Raw genomic sequence first — 21,806 nt, forward strand, 5'->3', positions numbered from 1 at the left:
AGACGGAAGCCAGGCTGTTTGATGTGAGTGACAGGTACTTGCCCGTGCAGCAGACATATCCAAAACGGATTAATGTCTAAGCCAGGCCTTTTCACCTGTATCCTCTCACGAGGATTGACAAAGCAGTGTGTGGGGCTTGTCCCTAGACCTGCTGACTCTTCTGCCACCTTTGAGGTGACATCAGTTTCTGATCTGAGAGAGGATATCATTTGGGGTCAGTTGCTGTGCCACTCGGTGATGTCTTGTAAGGGATTCCCTGTGGTGGAGGAAGAAGGAGAAAGAAAGAGAGAGAGAGACAAGAAGGGGACTGGTGGTTGTTCAGTGTAGCCTCTTGGCAAATGTCATCTGTGCCTTTTTAATTAGTAGTTTTCTTTATTACTAACTTTTATATTACTGACAAAAGCTGTTTCTATTATACAGTCTATTTTGAAGTGCATACTCAGAAGTTATGGGGCTCACTGGTAGGAATCATACAGTGTTTTTGTAAGCACAAGTCCTTTTAGACTGTTCTGACAGCTGGGTTCTTACTATAGCACTCAGGAAGTATGCTGTGGGCACCCAGGAGCAGACAGGCCTTGTTGGTGTTCAATAATTCTTGCCATCAATGTTCTTATGACTTTTTAGAAGATGCTTCCATCCCCTGGGGTTCATTTCCACCTCTGCTCTGAGGATGGGATGGAACTGCTCATTCTGGGCTGCAGATGAAGCCCTAATAATGTGGTTAAGCCAACTAGGAATTTCCATATGTTGGGCGTGGTGTTTGTCTCACTATTGGTTGGGTATTTAATAAAGGCCTTTGTGGCTTTTCCAGATTATGGCCCTTCTATGAGTGAAATAACTTGGAACCCTATGTGCTTGCTGGCGCTCTGTACAGTGATCCAAAGAATACTAGTAATACCATAAAATGAATAAAGTAGCAGCAAGGAGAGAGAAAGAAGCCAATAGCACATGCTACTCTGAGTATTCCTGTGTTATGAGGCTGTCAATTCCTCCAGTTATTCATGTCAGTATGTAATAGCGTTGTCTTATTTGCCTACCAACTGAACTCTCATATCTTCAACGACATGATTCTACTTCACATTATTCTACCACCCATTCTTAATTGGCAAGGGGGGCTGAAATAGTGAAACACACCAACTATAACCAAACATCATCAACAGTAGAAAGCTCATAATTGGTAATAGTAATAGAAAGGTAAGTGTATTAGACCATGTCTCAAATCAGCCAGATTTCTCTTTTTCTCTTTCTAGCTGAAGAACAGTCTAGGTTGTGACTGTTCATTTTAATTTAATGACTGTGAGTAAATGAGCATTCAGGTCCCAAACTGCCCTAAAGAGCTCATTCCATTAAATTTTCAGGAAAACACAAAAACCCACCACCTTTGGCATAATTTGGAAGTCCACGCATGAAAATTATAGGGTGTGCAAGCAAACCACACAGCCCCAGTGTCAACAGCCCAGTAGTTCTAACAGCATCTGCCGCTAGAAGGGAGAAGTAAAACTGTTTGCTACACTCTGTGCTGAAGTCTCTTTGCCCGGCTGATTTTTCTTTTCCCTTCTGAATAGGAAAGCAGAGTTAGCTCTGTCATACTGAGCCAGTTGGTAATGGGGTCTGCCAGGCGTGGAGGAGATAAAAGCCACCACCTGCCTTGCCTCCGCTCCCCCTGCCCCATTTCCCAGTCTACAGTTGTCTGCACAGCTGCTGACAGCCAGTCACTGTTCCACTTCAGAGCTGTCTGGGAGCTCAGCTGTCCCAGTCTTATCTTCACAATTGCAGCTTCAATGCAACTTTTGGGTGGGTTTTGTGTGCACCTTGGCCATGACCCCTTGGTGGGCCATGTGCCTGTAGGACTGAGTAGAGTCTGAACAGAAATAGCCGTGTGTTTGACATGTGCCAGGACCAAGGGGCATCCCAGACAACATTCCCAAGAGGGACGGGGTTTCTGAGCCAGGATGAAAGAGAGTGTACAGTAACGACTATTTAGCATGGGTCCGTTTGAGGCCTCAGAGGATACATTCACCTCATTGCGAGACTAGAGCCCTCTTCTCTTTACTGTTGCCTGGTCCTAGCCAACAGAAGCAATGCATTTCCTTTTGGAACTGTCATTGGCTCAGAGATGGCATATTACTTAGGTCAACAAGAGTCCTAGAGACTCATGCACAGATCTACACAGTAAGCTACCTCAGCCTTCCTCCTTCTTTCTCTCCCTGCCTCCGATAGCTTTCTTTCACAAGGGTGGATATTGAGGGCAAACATTGCACATATATGCAAACACAGCAGTATTGAGCTAAGCCTCCCGCTCACATAGGCGTCGCTTTGATAAATAGGAATCATTGTTTCTAGTTTAAGTAAAATTTATGAAGAGAAATAACTGAAAATAGGGGTAAAAAGTACTTATGGCCAACATATTCTTGCTTGTTAGTTATGATGGATGTTGTAGTAAATAACTCAGACCCCCTTTACGGTAACATGTGATCATCTCCCAGGTTTTAGGAGTAAGCTGGTAGATGGCACTTTTCCATCTGATGACGTCCTCCACCAAAGAGAAACATTTTGCCCGGTCGCATGCCATATCAGCGAGGCCATGGTTCATATTAAATTCCTGAAGTGGAAACATGATGACCCGCTTTCTGTAATACTATTCAGACCGTCTCTCGATAAAAGCACCTTCAATTTCTTATAAGTTTCAGTGACTCCCTTAAGGCTACAATGGGGCTCCCCATTTGTCCCTTCCCTTCTGTAGTTGTAAGTCCCAAACTCTCCCTAATGAAGCTCCTGAAAATGTGTTAATTACTATCCCTAGGTTCTTCCTATAGCACCAAGCTAAGTAGATTGGACTTCCTTCTGTAGGCGGACTTGAGCAGATGGAATACAAAGAGTGAGTGCTCTAAGAAAAAGGAATGACAATAAATTAAACCGGTTCCAAAGGGACAACTCATATAGTTACATTCCTTGGGAATCTACCCCAGACTCCCAAGAATACAGAAACTCTTGATCATGCCCATCCTCTGGACCACAGAGAGTATAGATTACCTATTTATCAGATTTGTCAGGTGTTTGCAAGTTATGATGTCCTATCTGAATGCCATATATTCACATGAACAGCAAATAATTTTTAATGATGCATAATGTTATAATGACCACTTTAATTTGTGCTTCTCTCTGTCGCCTGGCTTTCGGATATGAGGTGCCTTTGAAGAAAGATTTCTGTAGTTACCTTCATAACGGCATCAATCTTACCAAGCTTAAAATTAAAATGCTAGCACAAGTGGCACTTCCTTTTCCATTTCAAATATGCGGCATGGTGAGAACTTTCAGGAAATTAAAATACTGTCTTTAAAGCTCTGTTTTTATAAGGATGAGAAGGAAATTGCCACACACTAGCATTTGTCAGCTATCAAGATTTTTTTATAGTCCATAAAGTATTTGCCAACATTTTTCTCATGTGAAATGTATTATACACAATGAGTAAAAACAAACATGGGTACTTTATGTGTAGAAAATTTTAATAACATGAAGCCAGAGTAAATGATTAGCAAGGCTCAGGGTTAATCATGGGCTCAAAGGATGCCTTAAACTTAGGGAGCGGCCCTCTGTATTAAGACAGTGGTTTTGCTTGTGTCTTCTCTTACTTCTTGCCAAAACAATGATTATATTCTAAACAGATGGTTCTTCGGTTACTTAATTGTGTGCATATATATTTATATGTTTTTATACCATGTATCAGTATATATTTATACATATACACATATACTTTATTGATTCTTGAACTCCATATTTCCTTTAAAAGTTATATCATGCAAGCAATGATTATAGAATGAACCTTTCTCAGTACATGCAACCAGAGACCTATTTGTCATAAGACCGTATTATATAAATCAGAGAGTTTATATAGTCTATGTCACTGATAAGTTCTGTGATACATAAGATTCAATATGGTTTGAAGAATCTTAATTCTTCGCTTTCAGAAGGAAAACCAACTCTTATCTGTTTTTAAGTCAGAGTCTCAAAGATGTCACACAAAGTCTTAGTGAAACTTTAATTTTTTTCATTTAAAATTTGATTTATTTTTCCTGTGGAACTGGAGCCAAAATTTAAATTACAAATTCAATATTTAAGAGTCATATAACTCTATATATGAGAAATTTATTTAATTGAAATTTTAAATTGCTTATTTTAAGTTTGTACATTTTACTACTAATATTTCTAACGATGAGCACAGTACTAGGAGTATTAGGATGTATCAGGCAGAATTTCTATCTTTCCATGTTTATGTTTCTTGTCATTTTTCTTAGTTGCTGCTGTTTTTTTTGGGTACAGCCAATCTCACATATTTTCTTCTCCAGTCAAGAGCATGTGAGTGTAATTTCCTTGCCGAGTCACATGTCATACACACTAATTATAAATCCCTGTGCCTTTAACATTGAATTTATTCCTTAACATAGGAAATATGCTTGTTTAAGGCTATGGGAACCTAACATAACTGTTCACTTTTACAAGTCTTCATTTCTTCACGTAAAACCCAGAGACTGATATTTATAGAACACATGAGACCCTCTGTTTTACTGATGACTTTTGGTAAGAAGTATAAGTTCCACAAAATGCTTCTAAGAAAATATGTTTTAGGAGCAAGGTGCCTTTGTGTGTTTGCCCTTATGTGCCCTTGAACAAGCCTGTGCTTGCCTGAAAAGAGCCAAAAGCATAAACCGGACACAAAGCTTTAAGCACAAGCTGTAGAAAGTAGTAGCTCTTTGGAACCATATTCTATTTGGCAGAAACAAATGCCGACTCAGCCCTTTCATCATTCATCTTTGAGTATATTAAATTTTCTGTCTTGTCCAAGGTGTGGATCTTTTTGTAAAAAACCTTCCAAGGTGAAGTCTTTATGTCTGCAAAATGCAAAGGTTATAAGCTTCTTTTTTAAGAATAAGGACAGTTTATTTCCTGAGCATTAATAAAAATTTTCTTATTGTATATTTCCTTGGTATGTATATAGTACTGTAGTAGCTATGAGGAAAATAGCCACATTGCGTCAATGACTCCACTCATGATCTCTGCTTATGATATTTCTTGAATAAAGGTGTTTTTCCTTTAGCAATTCTCATGAATAGACATTCCCAAACCTTTTCTTCCCTTAATTCCCTAGGTCATAGCATGGCTTCTAAAACAAAGTCATATATTTAGATAAGGGTATAGGAAAAGAAAAAAAGAATTTTGGAAAAAAAAATAAAGACCATTTGGATGTGACAGAACAATACAGACAAATGATTTACAAAAAGAGCCAGAGAATAATTTTAAGTTTTATGACCAAACATGGAAAGTGTAAGGTACTATGTATTTACTTATAAGATATGGAGAAAAAGATCTTTTTTTTTGCAAAAACTAACACTGATGAAAGTCAGATATAACAGCATCTGAAAATATCAACTAAAAACCAAGAGAGCCTGTTCTATTAATAAAAGGATGGTACTTTTGAGCAAGTACCGATGTGTTTTATTGGCATTCCCAGTTTGTGTCGCTGTCATCAAAGTGATTACAAATGCTCACTAGTGAAAGACCTTTGTCTGCGGGTCTTTCAGAAGCAGAGTGCAGCCTGCATCGATTTGCTGACTGTAATTTGTCTGGTGTTGCCTATGAATCTCATTGGGATACTCACATTTCATAGTTCCAGAATTAAAAATTCTTTTGTCCTCTTTTCTCAACTTTCCAAATCATCACCCAGAAGGCTATTTTTGGAGATGCATGGCAAAACTTGTCAATCTTAGGAGGTTACATGTGCTCTGAGGCAAGTCTGGCCACCTGTTATAAGTTTGTCGATCAGGCTGGAGAGATGGCTCAGCCGTTATAGGCTAGGCTCACAACCAAAAATATAAGTTTGTCGATCCAAGAGCCAAATTAAAAGTGGAAAGCAAAACCAACCAAACAAACAACTAAAAGATTATTTATTCAATGTGGTCAGACTGGGAAGAGAATAAAAGGATCCAGTGACCCCTCTACATCTGTCCTTAAGGTCCTAAAGTGAGATTAAATTTTAAACAGCCAAGGATATGCTCAGCTATGTACTGATCACAGTGTTAAACCACCGACCACTGACCTGTCTTTCTCTGGGATTCAGTCTCGTCCTGTAAGGTGGATGGACAAGTTGTTAAAATTGTGTAAATCCTCACTCTGTGAGAGAAGTTCTCTCCCTGTCTGGTGCACTTCCTTCTCAAGTCTGAGATTCTTGAGAGAAATTCCCAATTTCGTTGGACCCTATTATTTCAATAGCCTGATAGATTGAGAGCCAATAGCTATCTCTAAAATATCTTCTTTTCTAACAGGTCTTTTACATATTTCATCTAGAATACATCCAAGGCATAGAAGTCTGGACACACTGCCTGGGACTCTAGAAAAAAGAAAAATTTAAAAGTAAGGCCTCAAGAAGATTAATGAAGATCAGACCAAATAGTACAATTTTAAGTCTTGATCTTTACCTACATGGTTTTATCCATATGATCTATATGATCATATTGGTCAATTGTCTTAAAGAATACTAACGTAAAAAGAGATTCATCATTTCGCAAAGTGAAAAGGCCAGCCTGAAATAGGTACATGCCATACAGTTCTAATTAAATGACCTTTCAGAAAAGGAGAACCAATAGACAGAATAAAGATTAGGAAACAAACAAGGTGGAGGTAATGGAAGATGAGTGCGTTTTCAGGCAGTGAATGACTCTCTCTGGTATTGCGACTCTATGTGACATTAACACGTTAGATAACCTATAGAATGCAAACAGTGAACTTGGGTGTTACCTGTAGAGTTTAATTAGTAATAATGTGTCGATACAACTCTTTCCAAAATGTGTACGTGCATGTGTTATGCTTGTGTATAAGTCTTCATGTGTGTACATACTTGCATTCACATTTATGTGGAAGCTAAAAGACAGCCCTGGGATTAAAAGACAGTTCAGGATTATCTTCCGCTTCATTTGAGGTATGATCTCTGACGGACTTAGAGTTCACTAGATAGGGTAGTGTTGCTGTCCAGCGAGCCGCAGGAGTCCTCGTGTCTCCATATCTGAAGAGCGGGGCTTGCAGGCATGTACCACCATCCACCATGCCTAGCATGGGTTTGAATTCAGGTCCCCATGCCCATAAGGTAAACACGTTACCGACTGAGCTGTCCCTTAGCTCTGGGTATTGCTCTTGATAAGACACATGGCACAGCGCTGCTAAACATTCACAGTAGTTATGTTGGAGAGATAGTTGTGAGAATTCTGCACTTTTCCCTCAATTTTTAAATAATTGAAAAACTATACAGTAAATCGATCCTGCTAATTTAAAAGCATACATGTGTGGGCCTAAATATCTATTTATCTACAAATTCCCACAAACCAGCTACTGAACACCCAGATGACTGTTTCCATGAATAATGTGCTTTATGTAATCTAGTCTAAATTATTCCAATAATATTTCTGTGGCAGTCTGTTTATCATTGAAGAATTATACTGGGTATGAGGATGCTTAGCAATTCTAAGACCATTATAAAATATATTTTGCTGCATGCTACATTGGCTTTATCCCTGCATTACACAAACATGACAAATATTTTAGCTAATCAACCTATAATTGCAGGGCTCCTACAAATGCAGACAACTGAACATTAAATATCAGCTCACAGTCTAAAGCATTTAGAATCTAACCGTGTAAAAGTCCCATTTCAAGGGTTTTTAATTTTGATATTTTTGCAGGAGCATTTTTAAAAATATATTTTTTTGATGATGGAGTATGGTCTTCTGCAAAGGCCTTATTTCATCAAAATGTATTCAGAAGAATTTATTTGAAGAGCAATCATTTACATGGTTTAGCCTTTAAAATGTTGTATTCAGGTAACAGCTTCATTCATGATTCTAAATATGACATTCACTCAGAGTTTGACAGTATTCCTGCAAAACATTGGTGGTATCTTTTTCCTGAATATTTATTCTTTTTTATGTGCATGTGTTTCTTTTATGTGCTTGTGTGTAAGGTAAATATGTGTACCGCGTGCATACAGAAACCCAACAAAGTCAGAAGAAGCATCAAAGCCCTTCAGATGGCTGGAAACCATGTGGGTGCTGGGAACATAGGTCCTCTGTATGAGCAGCTAATATTGTTCAACTACTGCTAAGTCTCTCCAGTTCCGCTTGGTAATATCTTCTAAAATAAGAAAAGACAACCTGACTCTCTCTAGTCTCTAATAAGCATGTTAGTTTATTCCTCTCTTTTAAAAAAGGACAATGTGTCAGCAAGCAGGTCAGTGTTGGTTCTCCTGCCTCATCCTCCCTAACATTATGATTACAGGTTGTAGGCTGCACTTCTATGCCTATTCTCAGAAGTTTTCATGGTGTTCATGGGCATCCACCCAGTCATGGTTCAGTTCCTTTGGGTTTGTTTTCATCTTAGGACCCCATTGTAGTGAGAATTTTTGTTTCTTAAAAAACCCGGTTACGTTATGTGACTATGTTTTTGTTTTAATCCCAGGTGTGGGATATGAGGCCGCTTCAGGTGGTCCACAGCTATTAAGTATGTTTCATGCTCTAGGAGAGGTGTGGTTTTTGCCAGCTGTAGATTGCTTATGATTAGGACTCTGGAGAGGGTATAAATGTGAGAGCCCCAAGAGGACCCCTGGAGACTGCTGCTCTCCATGCTACTGTGGTTTGTTAAGTGCTCATCAGAAGAATTGGATATCCTTACTACAAGGATCAAACCTACCCCTAGGAACTTGACACCGGCAAGAAGTAGTCTAAATAGGTCTAGGCTCCCCTTCCCCTCTAACCTTCTTTCTCTCTTACTTAGTGTTGGGGGAATTAGAGTGAATGGGGTAGAATAAGGGTTTGAAGAACGGTAGATAATATGACCCAATAATATAGCTCACCCAAGAATGCCAACACTCCTCTCTGTTTGGAGGGTCACATTGTTGGAAGGTAACTGTAAAAGTAAATGTCCTAGGTTTGAAAAAAAATTGGAAGCATTTGTAATTTCATCCAAATACTTTTAAACTCTAAGTGGACATTTACAATCTCAGGAAAAAATAATGAGAGAATAATAATGTATTCTCAGCCTAATTAATTTTGGTTTACTTAAAAATATTCCTAATTTTTAAATGATCTATATATTTCCATGTGGTGGTAACAAGTACATTAACTCCATGATTGAAAACATTTGTTAATATGAAATTGGGCATTTTTTTTCAGTTTTATTTCTTTTAATTTTTTTCTTCCATCTTCGTTAAATTGGGTATTTCTTATTTACTTTTCAAATGTAATTCCCTTTCCCGGTTTCTAGGCCAACATCCCCCTAACCCTTCCCCCTCTCCTTCCATATGGGTGTTCCCCTCCCCATCCACCCCCCATTACCGCCCTCCCCCCAACAATCCCGTTCACTGGGGGTCTAGCCTTGGAAGGACCAAGGGCTTCCCCTTCCACTGGTGAAAACTGGGCATTTTCATGGTGTCTATACTGCTTTGCATGAGTGTATTTTGATAAGCTTTAACATTCAAATCTTCAATTTTTTGAGTAAATAATACAAAGTTAACTTCTTCATAACTTCGTCCTTATTTTATGGTTTCCAGAAATTACAGTTGACACCAAAAATATTTTCTATATTATTACTTGTCATTAGAACTACAACAGAACTTAAAACTAGTTTCAACAGCTTCTGAACAGCTGTCTCTATTGTCTAAGGGATTGATCTCATCATAGAATTCACAGGGAGTCCTTACTTCCTTTGTAAGGCAGCAGGTAGGTTTGAATTACTATTCATGGAAACATTCTTTAAAGAAAGAAAAAACATTGACTAATTTTGCATGAGAGTGAGATGGGAATTGTTTTTAGACACTGTGGTCTACCCAAAATATGAATATATGACACGGAATACTTTTACATATCAAGACAATTATTTACACAATTAAAAGTTGTCCATATTTGTCTGCCTTAGTGAATTTGATACATATATTTTGCAATTTTTTAAATACTCATTGAAGTATTTCGCTTGATGAAAAAGATATGTGTATGTGTATGAAACTTTGAAGAAATTATTATTTGCTAACCAAATAAAAAGCTGGCATTAAGTGTGATATATGTATGTGTGTGTATATATATATTTTTGTGTGCATGTGTGTGTAGGCATACATGCAAATATATGCATACATATGCTTTATAGTTTATATATATATAAGTGTATACAATTTGTATTTGAGAAAATGACAAATGCCTTTCGCTAAATAAATTTTATTTCAGGAAGAAAATTCACATAACATTGTTTAAGATATTTGTGTCAAGAACTATGTTGTTAAAAGTAACCTTAACATTTGTCAGTGGGAATTAACTTAACATGTGGACAATATTTATTGCATCTTTGATTGGATGTACATGACCTTAGAGTAGCATGGCTAAGATAAGGTTTGTGTAGATTCAAAAAATAATGACTCTCTCCTCTCCTTGGAGATGGAGTGTGGTGATAATTTCCCTCAATAGGGTTAACCATAAACCTAAGGGATAGCAACACATGGACTACTTGTAGTTCCATTTGTATCTAGACTGTGAAGCTCACATACTATAAAAACTGACATGAAAATATAGACAGATTTTTAATCTAAGACATACATTAAAAAGAGTTCTTTAAATGCTTTAACCTCCCTTGTACCCCACCACCCACCAGAGATATTGGAAAGGAAAGGCTAATAGAGTAAAGGAGGATATGGACCTGTTTAGACATATTCGTTGGGAATTATCCAATTTTTATTGTCAGTATATCAGCAGTTAAGTTCACATGAATCAGCAGTGGTAGCTCAATCCACTTGCAAACACCATTCACGAATCAGCAACAGTAGCTTGACCCAAAAGAAACCAAGAGGCTCTGCCAATCAGTCCCAAGTCTGCAGAAGTAACTAGAAGGTGCTGGAACACCACCAGAAGTTCTTTGGTGCATCCCTCTCTATGAAATCATGACAAATGATCAGCAAAGAAGGCTAGGCATGCAAATACCACAGAGTCATCAGTGAAGACCAGTGTCAGCGAAACCCAAAGAAGACCAGTAAAGAGTGGCAAGGCGAACCAATGTCAAAGTGTTTTCTTCTCAGTTGGGTTATATTTATACACTTTCCAAACATCATATGTCTTCTCAAGCACATACTCCAGCAAAATATCACATGCCCCTTTTCTAGTCAGCTTCCAGAAAAACACTATGTGTCTGATTTCATCAAAACATCCTGTCATAAGAGTTTTCCAGAAAAAAAAATCACATACACAACTGAGTCTCCAAAGAAACCAGAAATGTCCACTTCATGAAAGTCTGAAGGTAACAGCTGTTGGTTTTGTATGAGTGTATGTATGTGAATATTGTTGGACATAGCAGAAGGATGAGCAATTTCAGAGATCTATACAAGCTGTCATTAGGTCCAGACAGGTAGCACAGATGAGTGACTATGTACGATGTGTCTCTGTGTATCTCTTTAACTCATCTTGGCCTCACCCTTATTCTGGCGATCAATATAGAAAACACTGTATAAAGGTTTGACCAGTGTCACACAGATACCGCTGGACAGATGTGTGTCTCACATCCCATTTTCTCTGACAATGGCTTCTCAAACCATATAATGTGATGGGTAGATATCACTCTGTCTCCATGTTGGGACAATTAAAAAATAGTAATGTAAGCTAAGGACCCCCTGTGACCACTGGGGCCAATGTTTGTTGGAGAAATATGTTCTCCTTCCTTGCATTTGGGAGTAACTATTGAATCTATGATAAAAGATTTCTTTAAAGATCCTAGGAAATAATAATAATGGTTACCCATTGCCAGGGATGTTTCTAGACTCTTATTGAAGCGACACTACACCTCCGTATTTTACCACCTGTAACCTTCTGCATGAGCTCTCACAAGTCTTTTTGGACATTGACTTTTCTTCTAGCATAGTAGAGGATAATTCAAGATACTAAATGGGGTTTGTGTTCTGGATACTGTAACAAGTTGTTGTCATGCATACCTAATGTCAGATTGGTTGTTTTACCAAGAAAGCGTATAGACCTGGATTTTTTTTTTTTTTTGATCCTTAAGTCCTGGAGATAGTTTAAAGTACTTGTAGTGGACAGATGAAAACTTAGCTACAAATAGTATTTTTTTCCCTGGGTTTCATTTTGTGATCAGTGAACTGTTTGAATGGAAAACAACTCGTCTCTCCATAGATTGTTTTCTCCAGTGGAAAACTTGGACTCTTCACATGAGGTCGGCTGCGCATGGGTAGCATCGAAAGCACAAAGAAAATGGTTGTCAACTCTGTTAATGAATTGGCATTACTGTCAATACTGTCAATGAGAGACTAGGGTGGTCCCCACATGCTTACTTCGGAAGAGAAAACATTGACCAGGGACCTTAGCTGGTGGGGTATCACCTCCCTTAGTAGATTTACAGGTCCATGCTGCTGTTGCTTCAAGTAAATCCAGAAACACACACACACACACACACACACACACACACACACTGCAACACAGAGGGGCATGGGAGGGAGAAGGAGAGAGCACAGAACAAAGCAAGCTCTAATTTCCATCTATATGCCTCAGACTAGCATGTCTCCCACCAACAGACAGCTCATCTATGCTGTGCTATCACTCCTATCATTTTCTTCTCTTTCATTTCTTTTTCTCCCTTTCCCTTCTCTTGTTTTTGATACAGAATCTCCTATAACCTATGCTAGCTTAATACTATGTGTATTTGAACTTAAACTCCTCCTGCCTATAATTTCCTGATGACTGGTATTTTGGGTGTATGGCCACTTTATACAAGCTTGATGCTTAGACCCCAGAATTTGTTAAGCCTAATATTCTAAAGTGCTACATACTCCATTACAAATGCCTGGAAATCAGTCTCCTGGCCTCACTACAAGTACTTGCAGCTCCATGCTTTGGTCTCTGGAGGGTAAAGGAGTTCTGAATGATATGTGGCTATATCTCTGGCCATTACTTACTATTTGTGTCCTCTAAGGTATTACTAGATCTACTAGATCTATGTAAGAACTAGTTCCTGAATCAGAAGAACAGCTGGTATGGTGCTCTCTGCACCAAGGGGATGCAAGCAGGAGGATACTGAATTCAAGCCTAGCTTGGGCTTAATAGAGAATCTAAATTCCACTGAGGCTACATTTTGTGACCTTTTCAGAAAGAAAAGGGGAGAGAGAGAGAGAGAGAGAGAGAGAGAGAGAGAGAGAGAGAGAAAAGAGAGAGAGGAAAGAGAGAGAGGTGGGAAAGGGAGGGCAGGGGAGGGGAGGGTAGTGGAGGGGAGGGGAGGGAGAGGAAGGAGATGAATGAAACAGGAGAAGGTTGGGGTCCTAAGGATTTTTTTTGGAACAGGTATCTACTGTAAAGGGGTTGTTGTTGTGTTGTTTGTTGTTGTTTGTTTGTTTGTTGTTGTTGTTTGAATATAACTATGTTTCTAGCTATATGTACCTCTTATGAGGAATTATATCTCACCAGAACAGGACAAATAAAATAGTAACATGAAATGAAAATGATTTAGGCCATAAAATCTCATTGCACAACTATGTTCTAGTCAGACATTCAAAGACGTTCACTGATGCTCAGAGAACAGATGCTTCTGTGAGTAGACATTCACGTTTAGAACGCTCTTGACCACCCAGGGCCAAATAAGCCCATATACCCTTGTAAACATTGAAGACATTTTTTTAAGGAGACAACCTCTTCCTCTTTTCAGACATCTTTCCAAAACCCCCTTTTCTTTCATCAGTTGGGAAAGTCCAGAAATAGTAGAAATTCTAGTCACTCAAAATGTAGTCAGGGTTCTGTACTATTCAGTTAATACAGACTCTCACGAGGATTAAAATATTTACACTAGCATTATGTTGTTGAATGAAGCCAGATTTAATCGAAATGCACATGGAATTTTGATTGAGAATAATTTGGTGTGTTTGTAAATGATGTAATTTTGTTAAGACATCACCTATTCAATGGCCACTGTGAGACTTAAAGAGTGAGTGAATCCACTGGACTCTTAATCAGTGCCTCATTTGCTCCCATTCAAATATGCACTTGAGTATTTATTTATTTATGTATTTATTTTACCATAAGCATTTAAAAAATATACCCAGAGAACTCTGCCAATTGCAGCAGGAGCTTGGGTGGTATCAATAAGAGAAAACGACCTAGCATGATTTCGTGAAGCCTGACCAGCATGTGGAAGATGCCAATACAAGCTGAGAGCCAAGCTCATCAGCTTGCTAGATTACATACAGCCAGGCAGGCCTGCAGAGAGGCAGGCATCTAAATGGGAAGGGCTCAGGGTAGAGCCATGGAAGCCATTGAGAATGTTCTCTCACAAGCTCATGTTCATATGATAATCAGAAACCTTAATTAAAAATCACTGGTATTTTCTCTATTTGTTTCCCAGGCAGAAAGCTCAAATACCAGACTGAATGGCTCAAAATTGGACACCTGGCAACCCTAATGACTTCATTTGCACAGTGACTTTATATTGTTGGGCAGATTTAAAAATGGAAGGAGGGGGAGGAGCGCACAGGGAGCTCAAGGAGATTCAAGAAAAAAAGAACTCTGTGTGTGTGTGTGTGTGTGTGTGTGTGTGTGTGTGTGTGTGTGTGTTTAATTGCTTTAAGAAGGATTTTTAAGAGTCAGGGTGTCTTTATTTCCGACTCCATGCTGTTGTAAGTCTGTCCTCCTGTTTTTACTGTTTTATTTTATTTGCCTTAAGTATTCATCTCTACAGGTTTGACTCTATCCTTACATAGTTTTCCAAGCCCACTGAATTCAGTCTTGCTGTTTCTGACTTTAGGCCCTGTCTGGATTTTGTAAAAGGAAAACAGTGATTCAGACACATGGATAGGTGTAATAGGTCTGAATAACATCCCCCTTTCTCCGTTATCTGTTAAGATAATTTTTCTTCTATTTAGTCAAATGAAAAAAATGGGATAAAATGGGATAATAATAACAGATACTTTAAAGATATTAAAGATATTTGTAATTAGTGTAAATAGGCTTACCCTCAACATAAATGGGCTCCAGGACCCAAAATGCCTCTGCATATTGTATCTAAATGTTTCATGTTACAAGCCATCCTATGAACTGCTAAGTAATTTCTTCTGCTGACCTTGATGAATATACTGTCCACAGTCTGAGTTGAATTTATGTTTGTCTGTTCAGGTTTCCTGAAAAGAAATGAAACCATGTCTTAGGCCCACTAAATGTCTGTCTTCAAGCAAAACTCCAACTCTATGTATCATCTATCTATCTATCTATCTATCTATCTATCTATCTATCTATCTATCTATCTATCATCTATCTATCTATCTATCTATCTATAATAGCTCAAGGATTTTCTAGACAAAATATGAACACAACATGAAGTCCAGATATCCAATGCTTCTGCATGCTTAAGCAGCCAAGGGCAGGCTAATGTAGTCCCCAGACCTAGGGCTAGATTTCTCTGAAGGAATAGAAGACGACTTGACTACCTGAAAATAGCTTCAAGTTCAGGGCTTTGAAGAAACTTGAAAACCCAGAATATGATTGTAGGAATAAACATGAACAGGAGTCACCCTGGACAAAGAGGTGTCTCCTGAGGAACAAGAACATAATTAAAAGAGATTCAGTGGTAAATGTGTTAGAATGTCAGATCCACGGTTGAAGATCCTCTTGCCTGACCTGCAAAACAGCCTTGTCCAGAATTAATGATTTATCAGAGCTACGTAGAATATTCAAAACAGAGGCAAGCAGATTTTAAGAAATTGAATATTACTTGTGTTATTAAATGTCTACCAGATGCTACCACCAAGCACAGAGATTACATTAACATAGTCACTGCTTTGGGAATCTACTGTTCTTTGGTTAATTGGCTTCTGAACCAAGAGGTTGGTCTAACTGATATGGCAAGGGTGCACAGTATGTTAGGGGGTACATTAAGGAAACCCCCACTTCTTGGTAAGGCCTAGAAAGGCTAAACAAAGAGAGCCATGTTGAGCTCAGAAGGGAAGAGTGGGTATAGGTTCAGCTGTCAGGCAGTTGATGAAGGTATCTAGTCCAGACTAATGCAGCCAAAAATCAGATTATCCGATCAGTGGTGAAAGGACATAAAAATGAGAGAGAGAGAGAGAGAGAGAGAGAGAGAGAGAGAGAGAGAGAGAGAGAGAGAGAAATGCAGGATGACAGCAAACAGTGGGTATCAGGAAGTGGAAGTGGGCAGGAATGGGATCATAAATGACCAGTCATTTCCTTCCTGAGCTTTAGAAATGTCACAGTGATCTTACACATAATTTTCTCTTCTTATGTAGAAACTTGAATGGTGGAAACAGGTGTTTTCAGAAAAGAAATTAAGACCTCTGGTGTGAGTTTTCCAGCTCACAGGGGAGAGAACACAAGCTCCTGGAAGTGGAATGCTAGAATCCCAGAAGGTTCCTTTCCAGTTAGTCACCAACCCAACTCTTCCTCCTGACCCCTGCAGATGAATGTTTGTTCATGCCCCTCTCCCCACCCCTTAGGGAAATCCTAACCCTGCCCCATCTATAGATGTCTCTCTAGACTCCTGTTCTTGTTTCCTACTCATAGTTCCCATCTCTAATTCTCATTTATGGAGCACACTTGCAGATGCTTTCCTCCTCGTTCCCCTCCCCTTCTGACAGGCCTTATCTCAAGGTACATTAAAAATGAAAGACTGAAGAGTAAATATGATTTCTGGAAGCCTGCTGCCACTCCGCCTCCTCTACTTATGATTGCTGCCTGGCATATGACTGTTCATTTTATGTGTTTTGTGACCCAATTATTTATTTTTCTCCCCTCTTTATTTCTTCATACATTTGTCTTCTTGGAAATTTGCTCAAGTCTATAAGCTGAAAAGAGGTGCTTTTTAGGATAATTGGGGTGACAATGGTTTAGGCTTCTTTTACAATAACAGGAGATAAGCTGAATTTAACCTTTAAAACTCTTCAACTTTTGAAATCTGTAGCTTCAGTATCATCATCCATCATTCTTGTCTTCTACGACACTAATGGAAATTAAAATAAACAAACCTGTCCACATAAGAAGGGGAAAGATCCTCTATGGTGACAAATTTCACACAAATTGCAATGTGAATAAAATATCCCCCATGTTTTTAAACAGGTCATCCATTACGGACCCAAGGTGAGTACTGCAGTTAAAAGGCCGATAGAAGGTTTCATCAGCTGGAGGGAGAGTTCAGATGGCAAATGAGGGTTGAACATCATTTTATATTTGTGAAGATTAAGCACGGCTTACTCCCTCCACCCCATGCCAGTTTGAAGGTTTGAACAAGAGAGCCCTGCACAAAATGTACAGAAGATAGACTGGAGAGGAACACAGCTTGTCAGAGTGATTGATGGGGTTAGTGTTCACCCAACAGTGTTTGAAAATGTAGATATCCTTAAATAAATGACGCTGTGCATGCCACGCCAGTCCAAGGAATTAAGAGGACATCGTTGCACTGTGGGAAACAGCACACTGCTCAACCAGCAGTTCTGAGGATCGCAACTGTGTGCTTTGCCCTGAGTCTGGCATGTGCCCTGGCAGAACGTGTGGCATCATTGGAGTAATAAGTTTCCCCAGTGTGCAGAGTGAAGAAAGTCAACCTCCACAAAGTTCCCGGAGGCGAGTCTCACGACTCCTGCAAAGCATCACTTTCTGGAAGACTTTAGGAATCCTCCACAGCTTTGCTTCTTCCCACTTCTCTGTTGACAGAGAGCATCACAGAGACTCAACCTCCATTTGGAAAACTGGGAGTTGGAAGTTAGATACTGGAAATGATTTATTAACAATGTAAAGTGTTCTGAAATGGTTATAAATTGGAAAACACTTTTATCTAAATCCATACCATATAGCATTTGATTTGCTTTTATTTTGAAGTTTCAACAAGAGACACATGTACTAACAGATTTATAATTCATGAAACAGGATGATATTCTATATGATGTTTTACACCATGCCTTTTGCCTTAACATAAGTTAGTTTTTCCATCACAGAGTTATGTTTCTAATATCTTTAGCAGTTTTTGAGAAAGCTCCGCTACGCAGCTATTTGAATTTTTTGGTGCAATTTAGCCCCAGCCCCCACTTATATAAATAGTACCACTGAGATCATAATGGCCAGCTTTTGTGGTAAAATCCTAATTATTTAATTAGAGCAAGAGCCTTGAAGAAGAATTGCCAAAGTCATGAGTCTGTAACATTTTAGATCTTTGGCTATGAAGCCATACATCAGCAGGATCAAACAAGCTCCCTTTTTTTTACTCTTTTGCCCCAATTGAATATTATCATAAAAAAAACTGACACTGATTTGACAGACAAAAGTTGGCATTGCATTGTTGTCTGAATTTGAAAATACTTTTAGTAATTTTGAAAGTTGACTGATTCATCAAGTTATCTGACACTATTCACTTTTAAGAATTGCTTTGTAGACATTGAATTATTTTCTATTATCTGTTTATGAGTCTTTTACACGTTGGTTACTGACAGTTATTTCTTATACATGCATATTTCTTATACAATTTAATTTTCAGCTTTCTGCTAATTTTCTCCCTGTTTCTTCTTTACTGATGGAAGGGACCTTTTTTCCTTGCCTAGTAGTTTTGGTAGTTTTCCTTTCACTGTGGTTTGTAAACTATTTTCATGTAGCTTCATATTTTATTTTTCCTCTTTTTTCATTTGTTATAATTGCTGGCTTTACATATTATTTTGGTGTTTCTGATAATGGAAGACATTGCATGTTTTCCTCAGTTGATTTTGTTTGCAGATTCTGAGTGGGCATGTGTACATACATAGGTAGGCCCAGAAATCCTAATTCTTAGCTGACCTATATTCTTCCCCTTTTATTTGGTATTTACAGCATTACCAGTCTTGTTTTTGGAGACTTTCATAACATCATTATACAATCTTCATATTATTAAAAGTTATAAATACAGTTTTAATTTTGAAGAAAATTTCATCATTTTAAAAATATTATTGGGTCAGTACAGACTTTAAATAAGATTTGTATACCCAACAAAATATGTTTTTAAATAAAAACTGTGCTTCTCTTTGTGGAAGGCCCCCACCCCCTACTTCTCTTCTTATTGACTCCTCTGCTAGTCTACAAAGCTTAGCTCTGACAGTCTTCATGAAGCATCCTGATTCTAAAGTTCCATGAGACCATTATTTGATATGGTGAAAATGGGCAAAGCGTTATTCCATCCTAGAATCTTGCATACAAATTATAACCATTAATTACAAAGACTGTGATGGCATCCTTTTTTCCCCTTGTCCTACAACATTGACTCTCAGTGTGGTCCTTTGGTCAACAGCTTCGACATCACCTGGGAAGTTGGTACAAAGCTTTCCTATCCACAACATTAAGTGACCAGTGGAAACCACTAGGAGCCCAATAGCCTGTATTTCAAGAGACCCTTTTAGTGGCTTCCATGTTTGTTCCAAGTTTGAGACCCACTCTTCTACATCACAATCAGGTCCCTCTAGATGCTATGGGTTCTTTAGGCTACCAAATGTTTAGATGACTTGAGATGCGCATTGTAGTTTGTGGATAAGTTACCCAAACAATATACAAAGGGCAGTACTTAACTGCACAAAATATCTACGTGACATATTTTTATACAATGTTGTATCATATTGCTAGGAAATGTATTGACTTTTTATTGGCAGGTGATTATGAAAGCTTATTTAGTTCTAACTGCATAAAAATTCGTAAACTAAGACTGGTACAACCATTCTGGAAATCAGTGTGGAGGTTCCTCAGAAAATTGGACACTGAACTACCTGAGGACCCAGCTATATCACTCTTGGGCATATACCCAAAAGATTCCCCAACATATAACAAACATGCTCCACTATGTTCATAGCAGCCTTATTTACAATAGCCAGAAGCTGGAAAGAACCCAGATGCCCCTCAACAGAGGAATGGATACAGAAAATGTGGTACATCTACACAATGGAATATTACTCAGCTATCAAAAACAATGACTTTATGAAATTCATAGACAAATGGTTGGAACTGTAAAATATCATCCTGAGTGAGGTAACCTAATCACAGAAAAACACACATGGTATGCACCCATTAAATTACCCTAGATGTACAGAACACATGAAAATCAAGAAGGATGACCAAAATGCGAATGCTTCACTCCTTCTTTAAAAGGGGAACAAGAATACCCTTGGGAGGGAATAGGGAGGCAAAGTTTAGAACAGAGGCAGAAGGAACATCCATTCAGAGCCTGCCCCACATGTGGCCCATACATATACAGCCACCCAATTAGATAAGATGGATGAAGCAAAGAAGTGCAGGCTGACAGGAACCGGATGTAGATCTCTCCTGAGAGACACAGCCAGAATACAGCAAATACATAGGCGAATGCCAGCAGCAAACCACTGAACTGAGAACGGGACCCCCTGTTGAAGGAATCAGAGAAAGGACTGAAAGAGCTGAAGGGTCTTGAGACCCCATATGAACAACAATGCCAACCAACCAGAGCTTCCAGGGACTAAGCCACTACCCAAAGACTATACATGGACTGACCCTGGGCTCCAACCTCATAGGTATCAATGAATTGCCTAGTAAGAGCACCAGTGGAAGGGGAAGCCCTTGGTCCTGCCAAGACTGAACCCCCAGTGAATGTGATTGTTGGGGGGAGAGCGGTAATGGGGGGAGGATGGGGAGGGGAACACCAATATAGAAGGGGAGGGGGAGAGGTTAGGGGAATGTTGGCCAGGAAACCAGGAAAGGAATAACAATTGAAATGTAAATGAGAAATACCCAAGTTAATAAAGATGGAGAAAAAAATTTAACCACAAAAAAAAAAAATGTGCACCAAAATGTTAAAATTTGTTTTAGTAAGGACTTGTAAAGCATTATAATTAATGTTTTTGAACATACACTTGTACAACAATTGGATTTTTACTTTACTTAAAACTCAGTATTTTATGTGACTCGTTGTAAAGATGAACACTTCTGCTTAGTTGTGATGAATTGCTCTGTGTAGCATTGTGATCTTCCTCTGAATTATGATCCCAGAAGTAACATCTTTGCAGTTTCTAATCCAAACCAGGTACCCCTTCATAAAGGCAGCCTCCAGGGGCTTAATTCTCAGAGATAGATATAAGCAAAGGGACACTGGATGATGGTGAGATATCCTTTCAAGTATCACACCCTTCAGGTACTCTCAGAAATGCAGGTGACAGAGCCACAGAGCTCCTACTGTATAAGCTTTAATGATGTTGTTCCCTAAGAGTAGCTATCTGTATTTACCATCTCACTGGCATAGGCTTATGGTCTTTTTCTTTCTGATGTGCTGAATCTTAATGTACTAAGGACAAATCCAAGAAATAAAACAATAAGATAATCATTTTCTCTCCTTCGGGTAGTGCTTCCTAGCCCTTCTGTATTTTTTTTCACCTTTCTGTTTTTAATTTGGCCAAATTTGACAAATAAGCAGCAAATTTGGTGTTATCCTATGCTATCTACCTAATCAGCTGTTAGTAGCCTCATTTATGAAAAGGAATGAAACTCTCTGCCTCATAATAATATCAAGATTAGCAAGTGGGAACACCACATTTAAAGTGTTTAGAAGAATTGCTACCATGTTCCTGTTTAACACATAGGCGATCTGCCCTCCTCTTCATCATTTCCTCAGTTTGGCTATGTTTAGAAACAGACACAAGCATTTCTTGCTTTCTTTATCTGTAGACATCTTGTTATATAAAGAAGGTCGTAGTTCGCTGATACTATCATGTAAGTGATCTAGGAGAGGTAATTCCAGAAGGATGA

The 21,806-nt window shown here is 38.6% G+C and overlaps 1 protein-coding gene across 7 annotated transcripts in view; it reads left to right on the forward strand.

The window, feature by feature from the left end:
• Nucleotides 1-21,806, forward strand: part of Macrod2 (mono-ADP ribosylhydrolase 2) — a 2,017,257-nt gene that overhangs the window by 920,812 nt on the left and 1,074,639 nt on the right. The window lies entirely within an intron of this gene.

This window comes from Rattus norvegicus, chromosome 3 (genome assembly GCF_036323735.1).
Source record: "Rattus norvegicus strain BN/NHsdMcwi chromosome 3, GRCr8, whole genome shotgun sequence".
In the NCBI taxonomy this organism is placed as follows: Eukaryota; Metazoa; Chordata; class Mammalia; order Rodentia; family Muridae; genus Rattus; species Rattus norvegicus.